This window comes from Oncorhynchus mykiss, unplaced genomic scaffold, assembly GCF_013265735.2.
Source record: "Oncorhynchus mykiss isolate Arlee unplaced genomic scaffold, USDA_OmykA_1.1 un_scaffold_318, whole genome shotgun sequence".
Lineage (NCBI taxonomy): Eukaryota > Metazoa > Chordata > Actinopteri > Salmoniformes > Salmonidae > Oncorhynchus > Oncorhynchus mykiss.
Window position 1 is genome coordinate 172,501 of NW_023493767.1, and position 13,360 is coordinate 185,860.

Below are 13,360 nucleotides of genomic sequence, written 5' to 3' on the forward strand. Positions count from 1 at the left end.
TTGGATGGGAGACCGCCTGGGAATACCAGGTGCTGTAAGCTTTTTGTCACTGCCCAGTGGAATTTCAACTCTTTGTCCGTTTTTTCCCACAAGGCTTAAATATGTGCCCTCGCTTTGAAATAAGTAAGCAAGGTTAGTTTGTATTTCATCCAACAATCTGTGCTACAAATTATGGCTACAGTATATGCAATTTCTTCCACTTTTTGAGTGACACAAAGATGCTTATCTAAATGGTGGAAATGCAACAGCTGTTAATCAGGCTCACTTTGACTTTACATAGTGCACCAAGAGATAGTTTCTCGTTTACGGCCACACCGGCCTGAGTACGCCTGATCTCGTCCGATCTCGGAAGCTAAGCAGGGTCGGGCCTGGTTAGTACTTGAATGGGAGACCGCCTGGGAATACCAGGTGCTGTAAGCTTTTTGTCACTGCCTTGTGGAATTTCAACTCTTTGTCCGTTTTTTCCCACAAGGCTGAAATATGTGCCCTCGCTTTGAAATAAGTAAGCAAGGTTAGTTTGTATTTCATCCAACAATCTGTGCTACAAATTATGGCTACAGTATATGCAATTTCATCCACTTTTTGAGATTGCCTTTCGCTTGCGGCCACACCGGCCTGAGTACGCCTGATCTCGTCCGATCTTGGAAGCTAAGCAGGGTCGGGCCTGGTTAGTACTTGGATGGGAGACCGCCTGGGAATACCAGGTGCTGTAAGCTTTTTGTCACTGCCTTGTGGAATTTCAACTCTTTGTCCGTTTTTTCCCACAAGGCTGAAATATGTGCCCTCGCTTTGAAATAAGTAAGCAAGGTTAGTTTGTATTTCATCCAACAATCTGTGCTACAAATTATGGCTACAGTATATGCAATTTCATCCATTTTTTGAGATTGCCTTTCGCTTACGGCCACACCGGCCTGAGTACGCCTGATCTCGTCCGATCTCGGAAGCTAAGCAGGGTCGGGCCTGGTTAGTACTTGGATGGGAGATCGCCTGGGAATACCAGGTGCTGTAAGCTTTTTGTCACTGCCTTGTGGAATTTCAACTCTTTGTCCGTTTTTTCCCACAAGGCTGAAATATGTGCCCTCGCTTTGAAATAAGTAAGCAAGGTTAGTTTGTATTTCATCCAACAATCTGTGCTACAAATTATGGCTACAGTATATGCAATTTCATCCACTTTTTGAGATTTTGCTTTTCGCTTGCGGCCACACCGGCCTGAGTACGCCTGATCTCGTCCGATCTCGGAAGCTAAGCAGGGTCGGGCCTGGTTAGTACTTGGATGGGAGACCGCCTGGGAATACCAGGTGCTGTAAGCTTTTTGTCACTGCCTTGTGGAATTTCAACTCTTTGTCCGTTTTTTCCCACAAGGCTGAAATATGTGCCCTCGCTTTGAAATAAGTAAGCAAGGTTAGTTTGTATTTCATCCAACAATCTGTGCTACAAATTATGGCTACAGTATATGCAATTTCATCCATTTTTTGAGCTTGCCTTTCGCTTACGGCCACACCGGCCTGAGTACGCCTGATCTCGTCCGATCTCGGAAGCTAAGCAGGGTCGGGCCTGGTTAGTACTTGGATGGGAGACCGCCTGGGAATACCAGGTGCTGTAAGCTTTTTGTCACTGCCCAGTGGAATTTCAACTCTTTGTCCGTTTTTTCCCACAAGGCTTAAATATGTGCCCTCGCTTTGAAATAAGTAAGCAAGGTTAGTTTGTATTTCATCCAACAATCTGTGCTACAAATTATGGCTACAGTATATGCAATTTCTTCCACTTTTTGAGTGACACAAAGATGCTTATCTAAATGGTGGAAATGCAACAGCTGTTAATCAGGCTCACTTTGACTTTACATAGTGCACCAAGAGATAGTTTCTCGTTTACGGCCACACCGGCCTGAGTACGCCTGATCTCGTCTGATCTCGGAAGCTAAGCAGGGTCGGGCCTGGTTAGTACTTGAATGGGAGACCGCCTGGGAATACCAGGTGCTGTAAGCTTTTTGTCACTGCCTTGTGGAATTTCAACTCTTTGTCCGTTTTTTCCCACAAGGCTGAAATATGTGCCCTCGCTTTGAAATAAGTAAGCAAGGTTAGTTTGTATTTCATCCAACAATCTGTGCTACAAATTATGGCTACAGTATATGCAATTTCATCCACTTTTTGAGATTGCCTTTCGCTTGCGGCCACACCGGCCTGAGTACGCCTGATCTCGTCCGATCTTGGAAGCTAAGCAGGGTCGGGCCTGGTTAGTACTTGGATGGGAGACCGCCTGGGAATACCAGGTGCTGTAAGCTTTTTGTCACTGCCTTGTGGAATTTCAACTCTTTGTCCGTTTTTTCCCACAAGGCTGAAATATGTGCCCTCGCTTTGAAATAAGTAAGCAAGGTTAGTTTGTATTTCATCCAACAATCTGTGCTACAAATTATGGCTACAGTATATGCAATTTCTTCCACTTTTTGAGTGACACAAAGATGCTTATCTAAATGGTGGAAATGCAACAGCTGTTAATCAGGCTCACTTTGACTTTACATAGTGCACCAAGAGATAGTTTCTCGTTTACGGCCACACCGGCCTGAGTACGCCTGATCTCGTCCGATCTCGGAAGCTAAGCAGGGTCGGGCCTGGTTAGTACTTGAATGGGAGACCGCCTGGGAATACCAGGTGCTGTAAGCTTTTTGTCACTGCCTTGTGGAATTTCAACTCTTTGTCCGTTTTTTCCCACAAGGCTGAAATATGTGCCCTCGCTTTGAAATAAGTAAGCAAGGTTAGTTTGTATTTCATCCAACAATCTGTGCTACAAATTATGGCTACAGTATATGCAATTTCATCCATTTTTTGAGATTGCCTTTCGCTTACGGCCACACCGGCCTGAGTACGCCTGATCTCGTCCGATCTCGGAAGCTAAGCAGGGTCGGGCCTGGTTAGTACTTGGATGGGAGACCGCCTGGGAATACCAGGTGCTGTAAGCTTTTTGTCACTGCCTTGTGGAATTTCAACTCTTTGTCCGTTTTTTCCCACAAGGCTGAAATATGTGCCCTCGCTTTGAAATAAGTAAGCAAGGTTAGTTTGTATTTCATCCAACAATCTGTGCTACAAATTATGGCTACAGTATATGCAATTTCTTCCACTTTTTGAGTGACACAAAGATGCTTATCTAAATGGTGGAAATGCAACAGCTGTTAATCAGGCTCACTTTGACTTTACATAGTGCACCAAGAGATAGTTTCTCGCTTACGGCCACACCGGCCTGAGTACGCCTGATCTCGTCCGATCTCGGAAGCTAAGCAGGGTCGGGCCTGGTTAGTACTTGAATGGGAGACCGCCTGGGAATACCAGGTGCTGTAAGCTTTTTGTCACTGCCTTGTGGAATTTCAACTCTTTGTCCGTTTTTTCCCACAAGGCTGAAATATGTGCCCTCGCTTTGAAATAAGTAAGCAAGGTTAGTTTGTATTTCATCCAACAATCTGTGCTACAAATTATGGCTACAGTATATGCAATTTCATCCACTTTTTGAGATTGCCTTTCGCTTGCGGCCACACCGGCCTGAGTACGCCTGATCTCGTCCGATCTCGGAAGCTAAGCAGGGTCGGGCCTGGTTAGTACTTGAATGGGAGACCGCCTGGGAATACCAGGTGCTGTAAGCTTTTTGTCACTGCCTTGTGGAATTTCAACTCTTTGTCCGTTTTTTCCCACAAGGCTGAAATATGTGCCCTCGCTTTGAAATAAGTAAGCAAGGTTAGTTTGTATTTCATCCAACAATCTGTGCTACAAATTATGGCTACAGTATATGCAATTTCATCCATTTTTTGAGATTGCCTTTCGCTTACGGCCACACCGGCCTGAGTACGCCTGATCTCGTCCGATCTCGGAAGCTAAGCAGGGTCGGGCCTGGTTAGTACTTGGATGGGAGACCGCCTGGGAATACCAGGTGCTGTAAGCTTTTTGTCACTGCCCAGTGGAATTTCAACTCTTTGTCCGTTTTTTCCCACAAGGCTTAAATATGTGCCCTCGCTTTGAAATAAGTAAGCAAGGTTAGTTTGTATTTCATCCAACAATCTGTGCTACAAATTATGGCTACAGTATATGCAATTTCTTCCACTTTTTGAGTGACACAAAGATGCTTATCTAAATGGTGGAAATGCAACAGCTGTTAATCAGGCTCACTTTGACTTTACATAGTGCACCAAGAGATAGTTTCTCGTTTACGGCCACACCGGCCTGAGTACGCCTGATCTCGTCCGATCTCGGAAGCTAAGCAGGGTCGGGCCTGGTTAGTACTTGAATGGGAGACCGCCTGGGAATACCAGGTGCTGTAAGCTTTTTGTCACTGCCTTGTGGAATTTCAACTCTTTGTCCGTTTTTTCCCACAAGGCTGAAATATGTGCCCTCGCTTTGAAATAAGTAAGCAAGGTTAGTTTGTATTTCATCCAACAATCTGTGCTACAAATTATGGCTACAGTATATGCAATTTCATCCACTTTTTGAGATTGCCTTTCGCTTGCGGCCACACCGGCCTGAGTACGCCTGATCTCGTCCGATCTTGGAAGCTAAGCAGGGTCGGGCCTGGTTAGTACTTGGATGGGAGACCGCCTGGGAATACCAGGTGCTGTAAGCTTTTTGTCACTGCCTTGTGGAATTTCAACTCTTTGTCCGTTTTTTCCCACAAGGCTGAAATATGTGCCCTCGCTTTGAAATAAGTAAGCAAGGTTAGTTTGTATTTCATCCAACAATCTGTGCTACAAATTATGGCTACAGTATATGCAATTTCTTCCACTTTTTGAGTGACACAAAGATGCTTATCTAAATGGTGGAAATGCAACAGCTGTTAATCAGGCTCACTTTGACTTTACATAGTGCACCAAGAGATAGTTTCTCGTTTACGGCCACACCGGCCTGAGTACGCCTGATCTCGTCCGATCTCGGAAGCTAAGCAGGGTCGGGCCTGGTTAGTACTTGAATGGGAGACCGCCTGGGAATACCAGGTGCTGTAAGCTTTTTGTCACTGCCTTGTGGAATTTCAACTCTTTGTCCGTTTTTTCCCACAAGGCTGAAATATGTGCCCTCGCTTTGAAATAAGTAAGCAAGGTTAGTTTGTATTTCATCCAACAATCTGTGCTACAAATTATGGCTACAGTATATGCAATTTCATCCATTTTTTGAGATTGCCTTTCGCTTACGGCCACACCGGCCTGAGTACGCCTGATCTCGTCCGATCTCGGAAGCTAAGCAGGGTCGGGCCTGGTTAGTACTTGGATGGGAGACCGCCTGGGAATACCAGGTGCTGTAAGCTTTTTGTCACTGCCCAGTGGAATTTCAACTCTTTGTCCGTTTTTTCCCACAAGGCTTAAATATGTGCCCTCGCTTTGAAATAAGTAAGCAAGGTTAGTTTGTATTTCATCCAACAATCTGTGCTACAAATTATGGCTACAGTATATGCAATTTCTTCCACTTTTTGAGTGACACAAAGATGCTTATCTAAATGGTGGAAATGCAACAGCTGTTAATCAGGCTCACTTTGACTTTACATAGTGCACCAAGAGATAGTTTCTCGTTTACGGCCACACCGGCCTGAGTACGCCTGATCTCGTCCGATCTCGGAAGCTAAGCAGGGTCGGGCCTGGTTAGTACTTGAATGGGAGACCGCCTGGGAATACCAGGTGCTGTAAGCTTTTTGTCACTGCCTTGTGGAATTTCAACTCTTTGTCCGTTTTTTCCCACAAGGCTGAAATATGTGCCCTCGCTTTGAAATAAGTAAGCAAGGTTAGTTTGTATTTCATCCAACAATCTGTGCTACAAATTATGGCTACAGTATATGCAATTTCATCCACTTTTTGAGATTGCCTTTCGCTTGCGGCCACACCGGCCTGAGTACGCCTGATCTCGTCCGTTCTTGGAAGCTAAGCAGGGTCGGGCCTGGTTAGTACTTGGATGGGAGACCGCCTGGGAATACCAGGTGCTGTAAGCTTTTTGTCACTGCCTTGTGGAATTTCAACTCTTTGTCCGTTTTTTCCCACAAGGCTGAAATATGTGCCCTCGCTTTGAAATAAGTAAGCAAGGTTAGTTTGTATTTCATCCAACAATCTGTGCTACAAATTATGGCTACAGTATATGCAATTTCTTCCACTTTTTGAGTGACACAAAGATGCTTATCTAAATGGTGGAAATGCAACAGCTGTTAATCAGGCTCACTTTGACTTTACATAGTGCACCAAGAGATAGTTTCTCGTTTACGGCCACACCGGCCTGAGTACGCCTGATCTCGTCCGATCTCGGAAGCTAAGCAGGGTCGGGCCTGGTTAGTACTTGAATGGGAGACCGCCTGGGAATACCAGGTGCTGTAAGCTTTTTGTCACTGCCTTGTGGAATTTCAACTCTTTGTCCGTTTTTTCCCACAAGGCTGAAATATGTGCCCTCGCTTTGAAATAAGTAAGCAAGGTTAGTTTGTATTTCATCCAACAATCTGTGCTACAAATTATGGCTACAGTATATGCAATTTCATCCATTTTTTGAGATTGCCTTTCGCTTACGGCCACACCGGCCTGAGTACGCCTGATCTCGTCCGATCTCGGAAGCTAAGCAGGGTCGGGCCTGGTTAGTACTTGGATGGGAGACCGCCTGGGAATACCAGGTGCTGTAAGCTTTTTGTCACTGCCCAGTGGAATTTCAACTCTTTGTCCGTTTTTTCCCACAAGGCTTAAATATGTGCCCTCGCTTTGAAATAAGTAAGCAAGGTTAGTTTGTATTTCATCCAACAATCTGTGCTACAAATTATGGCTACAGTATATGCAATTTCTTCCACTTTTTGAGTGACACAAAGATGCTTATCTAAATGGTGGAAATGCAACAGCTGTTAATCAGGCTCACTTTGACTTTACATAGTGCACCAAGAGATAGTTTCTCGTTTACGGCCACACCGGCCTGAGTACGCCTGATCTCGTCCGATCTCGGAAGCTAAGCAGGGTCGGGCCTGGTTAGTACTTGAATGGGAGACCGCCTGGGAATACCAGGTGCTGTAAGCTTTTTGTCACTGCCTTGTGGAATTTCAACTCTTTGTCCGTTTTTTCCCACAAGGCTGAAATATGTGCCCTCGCTTTGAAATAAGTAAGCAAGGTTAGTTTGTATTTCATCCAACAATCTGTGCTACAAATTATGGCTACAGTATATGCAATTTCATCCACTTTTTGAGATTGCCTTTCGCTTGCGGCCACACCGGCCTGAGTACGCCTGATCTCGTCCGATCTTGGAAGCTAAGCAGGGTCGGGCCTGGTTAGTACTTGGATGGGAGACCGCCTGGGAATACCAGGTGCTGTAAGCTTTTTGTCACTGCCTTGTGGAATTTCAACTCTTTGTCCGTTTTTTCCCACAAGGCTGAAATATGTGCCCTCGCTTTGAAATAAGTAAGCAAGGTTAGTTTGTATTTCATCCAACAATCTGTGCTACAAATTATGGCTACAGTATATGCAATTTCTTCCACTTTTTGAGTGACACAAAGATGCTTATCTAAATGGTGGAAATGCAACAGCTGTTAATCAGGCTCACTTTGACTTTACATAGTGCACCAAGAGATAGTTTCTCGCTTACGGCCACACCGGCCTGAGTACGCCTGATCTCGTCCGATCTCGGAAGCTAAGCAGGGTCGGGCCTGGTTAGTACTTGAATGGGAGACCGCCTGGGAATACCAGGTGCTGTAAGCTTTTTGTCACTGCCTTGTGGAATTTCAACTCTTTGTCCGTTTTTTCCCACAAGGCTGAAATATGTGCCCTCGCTTTGAAATAAGTAAGCAAGGTTAGTTTGTATTTCATCCAACAATCTGTGCTACAAATTATGGCTACAGTATATGCAATTTCATCCATTTTTTGAGATTGCCTTTCGCTTACGGCCACACCGGCCTGAGTACGCCTGATCTCGTCCGATCTCGGAAGCTAAGCAGGGTCGGGCCTGGTTAGTACTTGGATGGGAGACCGCCTGGGAATACCAGGTGCTGTAAGCTTTTTGTCACTGCCCAGTGGAATTTCAACTCTTTGTCCGTTTTTTCCCACAAGGCTTAAATATGTGCCCTCGCTTTGAAATAAGTAAGCAAGGTTAGTTTGTATTTCATCCAACAATCTGTGCTACAAATTATGGCTACAGTATATGCAATTTCTTCCACTTTTTGAGTGACACAAAGATGCTTATCTAAATGGTGGAAATGCAACAGCTGTTAATCAGGCTCACTTTGACTTTACATAGTGCACCAAGAGATAGTTTCTCGTTTACGGCCACACCGGCCTGAGTACGCCTGATCTCGTCCGATCTCGGAAGCTAAGCAGGGTCGGGCCTGGTTAGTACTTGAATGGGAGACCGCCTGGGAATACCAGGTGCTGTAAGCTTTTTGTCACTGCCTTGTGGAATTTCAACTCTTTGTCCGTTTTTTCCCACAAGGCTGAAATATGTGCCCTCGCTTTGAAATAAGTAAGCAAGGTTAGTTTGTATTTCATCCAACAATCTGTGCTACAAATTATGGCTACAGTATATGCAATTTCATCCACTTTTTGAGATTGCCTTTCGCTTGCGGCCACACCGGCCTGAGTACGCCTGATCTCGTCCGATCTTGGAAGCTAAGCAGGGTCGGGCCTGGTTAGTACTTGGATGGGAGACCGCCTGGGAATACCAGGTGCTGTAAGCTTTTTGTCACTGCCTTGTGGAATTTCAACTCTTTGTCCGTTTTTTCCCACAAGGCTGAAATATGTGCCCTCGCTTTGAAATAAGTAAGCAAGGTTAGTTTGTATTTCATCCAACAATCTGTGCTACAAATTATGGCTACAGTATATGCAATTTCTTCCACTTTTTGAGTGACACAAAGATGCTTATCTAAATGGTGGAAATGCAACAGCTGTTAATCAGGCTCACTTTGACTTTACATAGTGCACCAAGAGATAGTTTCTCGCTTACGGCCACACCGGCCTGAGTACGCCTGATCTCGTCCGATCTCGGAAGCTAAGCAGGGTCGGGCCTGGTTAGTACTTGAATGGGAGACCGCCTGGGAATACCAGGTGCTGTAAGCTTTTTGTCACTGCCTTGTGGAATTTCAACTCTTTGTCCGTTTTTTCCCACAAGGCTGAAATATGTGCCCTCGCTTTGAAATAAGTAAGCAAGGTTAGTTTGTATTTCATCCAACAATCTGTGCTACAAATTATGGCTACAGTATATGCAATTTCATCCACTTTTTGAGATTGCCTTTCGCTTGCGGCCACACCGGCCTGAGTACGCCTGATCTCGTCCGATCTTGGAAGCTAAGCAGGGTCGGGCCTGGTTAGTACTTGGATGGGAGACCGCCTGGGAATACCAGGTGCTGTAAGCTTTTTGTCACTGCCTTGTGGAATTTCAACTCTTTGTCCGTTTTTTCCCACAAGGCTGAAATATGTGCCCTCGCTTTGAAATAAGTAAGCAAGGTTAGTTTGTATTTCATCCAACAATCTGTGCTACAAATTATGGCTACAGTATATGCAATTTCATCCACTTTTTGAGATTGCCTTTCGCTTGCGGCCACACCGGCCTGAGTACGCCTGATCTCGTCCGATCTTGGAAGCTAAGCAGGGTCGGGCCTGGTTAGTACTTGGATGGGAGACCGCCTGGGAATACCAGGTGCTGTAAGCTTTTTGTCACTGCCTTGTGGAATTTCAACTCTTTGTCCGTTTTTTCCCACAAGGCTGAAATATGTGCCCTCGCTTTGAAATAAGTAAGCAAGGTTAGTTTGTATTTCATCCAACAATCTGTGCTACAAATTATGGCTACAGTATATGCAATTTCTTCCACTTTTTGAGTGACACAAAGATGCTTATCTAAATGGTGGAAATGCAACAGCTGTTAATCAGGCTCACTTTGACTTTACATAGTGCACCAAGAGATAGTTTCTCGCTTACGGCCACACCGGCCTGAGTACGCCTGATCTCGTCCGATCTCGGAAGCTAAGCAGGGTCGGGCCTGGTTAGTACTTGAATGGGAGACCGCCTGGGAATACCAGGTGCTGTAAGCTTTTTGTCACTGCCTTGTGGAATTTCAACTCTTTGTCCGTTTTTTCCCACAAGGCTGAAATATGTGCCCTCGCTTTGAAATAAGTAAGCAAGGTTAGTTTGTATTTCATCCAACAATCTGTGCTACAAATTATGGCTACAGTATATGCAATTTCATCCATTTTTTGAGATTGCCTTTCGCTTACGGCCACACCGGCCTGAGTACGCCTGATCTCGTCCGATCTCGGAAGCTAAGCAGGGTCGGGCCTGGTTAGTACTTGGATGGGAGACCGCCTGGGAATACCAGGTGCTGTAAGCTTTTTGTCACTGCCCAGTGGAATTTCAACTCTTTGTCCGTTTTTTCCCACAAGGCTTAAATATGTGCCCTCGCTTTGAAATAAGTAAGCAAGGTTAGTTTGTATTTCATCCAACAATCTGTGCTACAAATTATGGCTACAGTATATGCAATTTCTTCCACTTTTTGAGTGACACAAAGATGCTTATCTAAATGGTGGAAATGCAACAGCTGTTAATCAGGCTCACTTTGACTTTACATAGTGCACCAAGAGATAGTTTCTCGTTTACGGCCACACCGGCCTGAGTACGCCTGATCTCGTCCGATCTCGGAAGCTAAGCAGGGTCGGGCCTGGTTAGTACTTGAATGGGAGACCGCCTGGGAATACCAGGTGCTGTAAGCTTTTTGTCACTGCCTTGTGGAATTTCAACTCTTTGTCCGTTTTTTCCCACAAGGCTGAAATATGTGCCCTCGCTTTGAAATAAGTAAGCAAGGTTAGTTTGTATTTCATCCAACAATCTGTGCTACAAATTATGGCTACAGTATATGCAATTTCATCCACTTTTTGAGATTGCCTTTCGCTTGCGGCCACACCGGCCTGAGTACGCCTGATCTCGTCCGATCTTGGAAGCTAAGCAGGGTCGGGCCTGGTTAGTACTTGGATGGGAGACCGCCTGGGAATACCAGGTGCTGTAAGCTTTTTGTCACTGCCTTGTGGAATTTCAACTCTTTGTCCGTTTTTTCCCACAAGGCTGAAATATGTGCCCTCGCTTTGAAATAAGTAAGCAAGGTTAGTTTGTATTTCATCCAACAATCTGTGCTACAAATTATGGCTACAGTATATGCAATTTCTTCCACTTTTTGAGTGACACAAAGATGCTTATCTAAATGGTGGAAATGCAACAGCTGTTAATCAGGCTCACTTTGACTTTACATAGTGCACCAAGAGATAGTTTCTCGCTTACGGCCACACCGGCCTGAGTACGCCTGATCTCGTCCGATCTCGGAAGCTAAGCAGGGTCGGGCCTGGTTAGTACTTGAATGGGAGACCGCCTGGGAATACCAGGTGCTGTAAGCTTTTTGTCACTGCCTTGTGGAATTTCAACTCTTTGTCCGTTTTTTCCCACAAGGCTGAAATATGTGCCCTCGCTTTGAAATAAGTAAGCAAGGTTAGTTTGTATTTCATCCAACAATCTGTGCTACAAATTATGGCTACAGTATATGCAATTTCATCCACTTTTTGAGATTGCCTTTCGCTTGCGGCCACACCGGCCTGAGTACGCCTGATCTCGTCCGATCTTGGAAGCTAAGCAGGGTCGGGCCTGGTTAGTACTTGGATGGGAGACCGCCTGGGAATACCAGGTGCTGTAAGCTTTTTGTCACTGCCTTGTGGAATTTCAACTCTTTGTCCGTTTTTTCCCACAAGGCTGAAATATGTGCCCTCGCTTTGAAATAAGTAAGCAAGGTTAGTTTGTATTTCATCCAACAATCTGTGCTACAAATTATGGCTACAGTATATGCAATTTCATCCACTTTTTGAGATTGCCTTTCGCTTGCGGCCACACCGGCCTGAGTACGCCTGATCTCGTCCGATCTTGGAAGCTAAGCAGGGTCGGGCCTGGTTAGTACTTGGATGGGAGACCGCCTGGGAATACCAGGTGCTGTAAGCTTTTTGTCACTGCCTTGTGGAATTTCAACTCTTTGTCCGTTTTTTCCCACAAGGCTGAAATATGTGCCCTCGCTTTGAAATAAGTAAGCAAGGTTAGTTTGTATTTCATCCAACAATCTGTGCTACAAATTATGGCTACAGTATATGCAATTTCTTCCACTTTTTGAGTGACACAAAGATGCTTATCTAAATGGTGGAAATGCAACAGCTGTTAATCAGGCTCACTTTGACTTTACATAGTGCACCAAGAGATAGTTTCTCGCTTACGGCCACACCGGCCTGAGTACGCCTGATCTCGTCCGATCTCGGAAGCTAAGCAGGGTCGGGCCTGGTTAGTACTTGAATGGGAGACCGCCTGGGAATACCAGGTGCTGTAAGCTTTTTGTCACTGCCTTGTGGAATTTCAACTCTTTGTCCGTTTTTTCCCACAAGGCTGAAATATGTGCCCTCGCTTTGAAATAAGTAAGCAAGGTTAGTTTGTATTTCATCCAACAATCTGTGCTACAAATTATGGCTACAGTATATGCAATTTCATCCACTTTTTGAGATTGCCTTTCGCTTGCGGCCACACCGGCCTGAGTACGCCTGATCTCGTCCGATCTTGGAAGCTAAGCAGGGTCGGGCCTGGTTAGTACTTGGATGGGAGACCGCCTGGGAATACCAGGTGCTGTAAGCTTTTTGTCACTGCCTTGTGGAATTTCAACTCTTTGTCCGTTTTTTCCCACAAGGCTGAAATATGTGCCCTCGCTTTGAAATAAGTAAGCAAGGTTAGTTTGTATTTCATCCAACAATCTGTGCTACAAATTATGGCTACAGTATATGCAATTTCTTCCACTTTTTGAGTGACACAAAGATGCTTATCTAAATGGTGGAAATGCAACAGCTGTTAATCAGGCTCACTTTGACTTTACATAGTGCACCAAGAGATAGTTTCTCGCTTACGGCCACACCGGCCTGAGTACGCCTGATCTCGTCCGATCTCGGAAGCTAAGCAGGGTCGGGCCTGGTTAGTACTTGGATGGGAGACCGCCTGGGAATACCAGGTGCTGTAAGCTTTTTGTCACTGCCTTGTGGAATTTCAACTCTTTGTCCGTTTTTTCCCACAAGGCTGAAATATGTGCCCTCGCTTTGAAATAAGTAAGCAAGGTTAGCTTGTATTTCATCCAACAATCTGTGCTACAAATTATGGCTACAGTATATGCAATTTCATCCACTTTTTGAGGGTGCCTTTCACTTACGGCCACACCGGCCTGAGTACGCCTGATCTCGTCCGATCTCGGAAGCTAAGCAGGGTCGGGCCTGGTTAGTACTTGGATGGGAGACCGCCTGGGAATACCAGGTGCTGTAAGCTTTTTGTCACTGCCTTGTGGAATTTCAACTCTTTGTCCGTTTTTTCCCACAAGGCTGATATATGTGC

The 13,360-nt window shown here is 45.2% G+C and overlaps 40 non-coding genes and 1 pseudogene across 40 annotated transcripts in view; all 41 read left to right on the forward strand.

Moving 5' to 3' along the window:
- The window catches only part of LOC118950703, a 119-nt gene extending 78 nt beyond the window's left edge, over positions 1 to 41 (forward strand). Inside the window, exon 1 of the ribosomal RNA XR_005042630.1 lies at positions 1 to 41. This exon is cut by the window's left edge and continues 78 nt beyond it. This is a non-coding gene — a ribosomal RNA (5S ribosomal RNA).
- Positions 42 to 301: 260 nt separating this feature from the next.
- On the forward strand, positions 302 to 420 carry LOC118950888. The gene has a single exon (XR_005042815.1). It is a non-coding gene; the product is annotated as a 5S ribosomal RNA (ribosomal RNA).
- Positions 421 to 597: 177 nt separating this feature from the next.
- Positions 598 to 716, forward strand: LOC118950971. Its single transcript, XR_005042898.1, has one exon. It is a non-coding gene; the product is annotated as a 5S ribosomal RNA (ribosomal RNA).
- A 177-nt stretch (positions 717 to 893) lies between these two features.
- LOC118950818 lies at positions 894 to 1,012 on the forward strand. Its single transcript, XR_005042745.1, has one exon. It is a non-coding gene; the product is annotated as a 5S ribosomal RNA (ribosomal RNA).
- A 179-nt stretch (positions 1,013 to 1,191) lies between these two features.
- On the forward strand, positions 1,192 to 1,310 carry LOC118950777. Its single transcript, XR_005042704.1, has one exon. It is a non-coding gene; the product is annotated as a 5S ribosomal RNA (ribosomal RNA).
- Positions 1,311 to 1,487: 177 nt separating this feature from the next.
- LOC118950704 lies at positions 1,488 to 1,606 on the forward strand. Its single transcript, XR_005042631.1, has one exon. It is a non-coding gene; the product is annotated as a 5S ribosomal RNA (ribosomal RNA).
- A 260-nt stretch (positions 1,607 to 1,866) lies between these two features.
- On the forward strand, positions 1,867 to 1,985 carry LOC118950904. The gene has a single exon (XR_005042831.1). It is a non-coding gene; the product is annotated as a 5S ribosomal RNA (ribosomal RNA).
- A 177-nt stretch (positions 1,986 to 2,162) lies between these two features.
- LOC118950973 lies at positions 2,163 to 2,281 on the forward strand. Its single transcript, XR_005042900.1, has one exon. It is a non-coding gene; the product is annotated as a 5S ribosomal RNA (ribosomal RNA).
- A 260-nt stretch (positions 2,282 to 2,541) lies between these two features.
- LOC118950889 lies at positions 2,542 to 2,660 on the forward strand. The gene has a single exon (XR_005042816.1). It is a non-coding gene; the product is annotated as a 5S ribosomal RNA (ribosomal RNA).
- A 177-nt stretch (positions 2,661 to 2,837) lies between these two features.
- LOC118950706 lies at positions 2,838 to 2,956 on the forward strand. The gene has a single exon (XR_005042633.1). It is a non-coding gene; the product is annotated as a 5S ribosomal RNA (ribosomal RNA).
- A 260-nt stretch (positions 2,957 to 3,216) lies between these two features.
- On the forward strand, positions 3,217 to 3,335 carry LOC118950746. Its single transcript, XR_005042673.1, has one exon. It is a non-coding gene; the product is annotated as a 5S ribosomal RNA (ribosomal RNA).
- A 177-nt stretch (positions 3,336 to 3,512) lies between these two features.
- LOC118950901 lies at positions 3,513 to 3,631 on the forward strand. The gene has a single exon (XR_005042828.1). It is a non-coding gene; the product is annotated as a 5S ribosomal RNA (ribosomal RNA).
- Positions 3,632 to 3,808: 177 nt separating this feature from the next.
- LOC118950707 lies at positions 3,809 to 3,927 on the forward strand. Its single transcript, XR_005042634.1, has one exon. It is a non-coding gene; the product is annotated as a 5S ribosomal RNA (ribosomal RNA).
- A 260-nt stretch (positions 3,928 to 4,187) lies between these two features.
- LOC118950890 lies at positions 4,188 to 4,306 on the forward strand. The gene has a single exon (XR_005042817.1). It is a non-coding gene; the product is annotated as a 5S ribosomal RNA (ribosomal RNA).
- Positions 4,307 to 4,483: 177 nt separating this feature from the next.
- On the forward strand, positions 4,484 to 4,602 carry LOC118950974. Its single transcript, XR_005042901.1, has one exon. It is a non-coding gene; the product is annotated as a 5S ribosomal RNA (ribosomal RNA).
- Positions 4,603 to 4,862: 260 nt separating this feature from the next.
- LOC118950891 lies at positions 4,863 to 4,981 on the forward strand. The gene has a single exon (XR_005042818.1). It is a non-coding gene; the product is annotated as a 5S ribosomal RNA (ribosomal RNA).
- Positions 4,982 to 5,158: 177 nt separating this feature from the next.
- Positions 5,159 to 5,277, forward strand: LOC118950708. Its single transcript, XR_005042635.1, has one exon. It is a non-coding gene; the product is annotated as a 5S ribosomal RNA (ribosomal RNA).
- A 260-nt stretch (positions 5,278 to 5,537) lies between these two features.
- Positions 5,538 to 5,656, forward strand: LOC118950892. Its single transcript, XR_005042819.1, has one exon. It is a non-coding gene; the product is annotated as a 5S ribosomal RNA (ribosomal RNA).
- A 177-nt stretch (positions 5,657 to 5,833) lies between these two features.
- On the forward strand, positions 5,834 to 5,952 carry LOC118951017 (annotated as a pseudogene).
- Positions 5,953 to 6,212: 260 nt separating this feature from the next.
- On the forward strand, positions 6,213 to 6,331 carry LOC118950893. The gene has a single exon (XR_005042820.1). It is a non-coding gene; the product is annotated as a 5S ribosomal RNA (ribosomal RNA).
- A 177-nt stretch (positions 6,332 to 6,508) lies between these two features.
- Positions 6,509 to 6,627, forward strand: LOC118950709. The gene has a single exon (XR_005042636.1). It is a non-coding gene; the product is annotated as a 5S ribosomal RNA (ribosomal RNA).
- Positions 6,628 to 6,887: 260 nt separating this feature from the next.
- Positions 6,888 to 7,006, forward strand: LOC118950895. The gene has a single exon (XR_005042822.1). It is a non-coding gene; the product is annotated as a 5S ribosomal RNA (ribosomal RNA).
- Positions 7,007 to 7,183: 177 nt separating this feature from the next.
- Positions 7,184 to 7,302, forward strand: LOC118950975. The gene has a single exon (XR_005042902.1). It is a non-coding gene; the product is annotated as a 5S ribosomal RNA (ribosomal RNA).
- A 260-nt stretch (positions 7,303 to 7,562) lies between these two features.
- On the forward strand, positions 7,563 to 7,681 carry LOC118950747. Its single transcript, XR_005042674.1, has one exon. It is a non-coding gene; the product is annotated as a 5S ribosomal RNA (ribosomal RNA).
- Positions 7,682 to 7,858: 177 nt separating this feature from the next.
- LOC118950710 lies at positions 7,859 to 7,977 on the forward strand. The gene has a single exon (XR_005042637.1). It is a non-coding gene; the product is annotated as a 5S ribosomal RNA (ribosomal RNA).
- Positions 7,978 to 8,237: 260 nt separating this feature from the next.
- LOC118950896 lies at positions 8,238 to 8,356 on the forward strand. The gene has a single exon (XR_005042823.1). It is a non-coding gene; the product is annotated as a 5S ribosomal RNA (ribosomal RNA).
- Positions 8,357 to 8,533: 177 nt separating this feature from the next.
- LOC118950976 lies at positions 8,534 to 8,652 on the forward strand. The gene has a single exon (XR_005042903.1). It is a non-coding gene; the product is annotated as a 5S ribosomal RNA (ribosomal RNA).
- A 260-nt stretch (positions 8,653 to 8,912) lies between these two features.
- Positions 8,913 to 9,031, forward strand: LOC118950748. Its single transcript, XR_005042675.1, has one exon. It is a non-coding gene; the product is annotated as a 5S ribosomal RNA (ribosomal RNA).
- A 177-nt stretch (positions 9,032 to 9,208) lies between these two features.
- On the forward strand, positions 9,209 to 9,327 carry LOC118950977. The gene has a single exon (XR_005042904.1). It is a non-coding gene; the product is annotated as a 5S ribosomal RNA (ribosomal RNA).
- Positions 9,328 to 9,504: 177 nt separating this feature from the next.
- Positions 9,505 to 9,623, forward strand: LOC118950978. The gene has a single exon (XR_005042905.1). It is a non-coding gene; the product is annotated as a 5S ribosomal RNA (ribosomal RNA).
- Positions 9,624 to 9,883: 260 nt separating this feature from the next.
- Positions 9,884 to 10,002, forward strand: LOC118950749. The gene has a single exon (XR_005042676.1). It is a non-coding gene; the product is annotated as a 5S ribosomal RNA (ribosomal RNA).
- Positions 10,003 to 10,179: 177 nt separating this feature from the next.
- LOC118950711 lies at positions 10,180 to 10,298 on the forward strand. The gene has a single exon (XR_005042638.1). It is a non-coding gene; the product is annotated as a 5S ribosomal RNA (ribosomal RNA).
- A 260-nt stretch (positions 10,299 to 10,558) lies between these two features.
- LOC118950897 lies at positions 10,559 to 10,677 on the forward strand. The gene has a single exon (XR_005042824.1). It is a non-coding gene; the product is annotated as a 5S ribosomal RNA (ribosomal RNA).
- A 177-nt stretch (positions 10,678 to 10,854) lies between these two features.
- LOC118950979 lies at positions 10,855 to 10,973 on the forward strand. The gene has a single exon (XR_005042906.1). It is a non-coding gene; the product is annotated as a 5S ribosomal RNA (ribosomal RNA).
- Positions 10,974 to 11,233: 260 nt separating this feature from the next.
- Positions 11,234 to 11,352, forward strand: LOC118950751. The gene has a single exon (XR_005042678.1). It is a non-coding gene; the product is annotated as a 5S ribosomal RNA (ribosomal RNA).
- A 177-nt stretch (positions 11,353 to 11,529) lies between these two features.
- Positions 11,530 to 11,648, forward strand: LOC118950980. The gene has a single exon (XR_005042907.1). It is a non-coding gene; the product is annotated as a 5S ribosomal RNA (ribosomal RNA).
- Positions 11,649 to 11,825: 177 nt separating this feature from the next.
- On the forward strand, positions 11,826 to 11,944 carry LOC118950981. The gene has a single exon (XR_005042908.1). It is a non-coding gene; the product is annotated as a 5S ribosomal RNA (ribosomal RNA).
- A 260-nt stretch (positions 11,945 to 12,204) lies between these two features.
- Positions 12,205 to 12,323, forward strand: LOC118950752. The gene has a single exon (XR_005042679.1). It is a non-coding gene; the product is annotated as a 5S ribosomal RNA (ribosomal RNA).
- Positions 12,324 to 12,500: 177 nt separating this feature from the next.
- On the forward strand, positions 12,501 to 12,619 carry LOC118950982. The gene has a single exon (XR_005042909.1). It is a non-coding gene; the product is annotated as a 5S ribosomal RNA (ribosomal RNA).
- Positions 12,620 to 12,879: 260 nt separating this feature from the next.
- Positions 12,880 to 12,998, forward strand: LOC118950712. Its single transcript, XR_005042639.1, has one exon. It is a non-coding gene; the product is annotated as a 5S ribosomal RNA (ribosomal RNA).
- A 177-nt stretch (positions 12,999 to 13,175) lies between these two features.
- Positions 13,176 to 13,294, forward strand: LOC118950817. The gene has a single exon (XR_005042744.1). It is a non-coding gene; the product is annotated as a 5S ribosomal RNA (ribosomal RNA).
- Positions 13,295 to 13,360: the final 66 nt, after the last annotated feature.